This window comes from Etheostoma spectabile, chromosome 6 (genome assembly GCF_008692095.1).
Source record: "Etheostoma spectabile isolate EspeVRDwgs_2016 chromosome 6, UIUC_Espe_1.0, whole genome shotgun sequence".
Taxonomy (NCBI): domain Eukaryota; kingdom Metazoa; phylum Chordata; class Actinopteri; order Perciformes; family Percidae; genus Etheostoma; species Etheostoma spectabile.
Window position 1 is genome coordinate 13,292,515 of NC_045738.1, and position 775 is coordinate 13,293,289.

Consider the following 775-nt stretch of genomic DNA (forward strand, 5'->3'; position numbering starts at 1 on the left):
AGCAGAACCTCCCTGAGGCACAGCACCTGGAGTGGACTGCCTTTCTGTCTACCTCAGCCGCTATCTCTCTCAGGAGATGGGCAGCGAAGAGTGAGACTTTGGCCGCACGCCAGGCTCTCAGTCTCAGTTACACTCAATCACACTCACTTTGGTCTAATTGTAAAATTATGAAACATCTTATTAACTTACTTGGCAATGTTTGAGCTCATCTGTCCCCTACATTTTTTTTTTTATACAAAAAACACTTTTTAAGTATGTTTTTTTGTGTTGGACACCTTTACCTTTAAATATATGCCCATCTTCCTCCCTCCACACCTACATCTTTCTCTTTCCCTCTACTTCTTACCCCTTTCCCTGCAGGGAGGATTTGCCAAGTGGAGTCAATTAAAACTGTACATCTAAGTGAGAAATGACTGAGTGTGCGGGTTGGTGCGGATGGTTTCATAACTGCGCTGTGTGCTTCTTTGTGTAAATGTGTGAATTTGTGGTATTTTCAAATGTATGTGTGTGAATGTGTGTTGTGTGTTTCTGTGTCTGTGCAAATGTCTGAGTGAGTGAAGAGGCGGGGGCTCCCCTGGGGCCTGGCAGTATGGCGCTGTAGCGCTGCACACTCCTCCTGTGAAAACGCCTCCAATGGGACCAGGACAGCTGTGGCCAACCTATACCGCTTCATGGGCCATAACAAGCGCTATGACACACAAACACAAACAGACACACAGACACAGACACACACAGACACACAGACACAGACACACACACACACACACACACACAC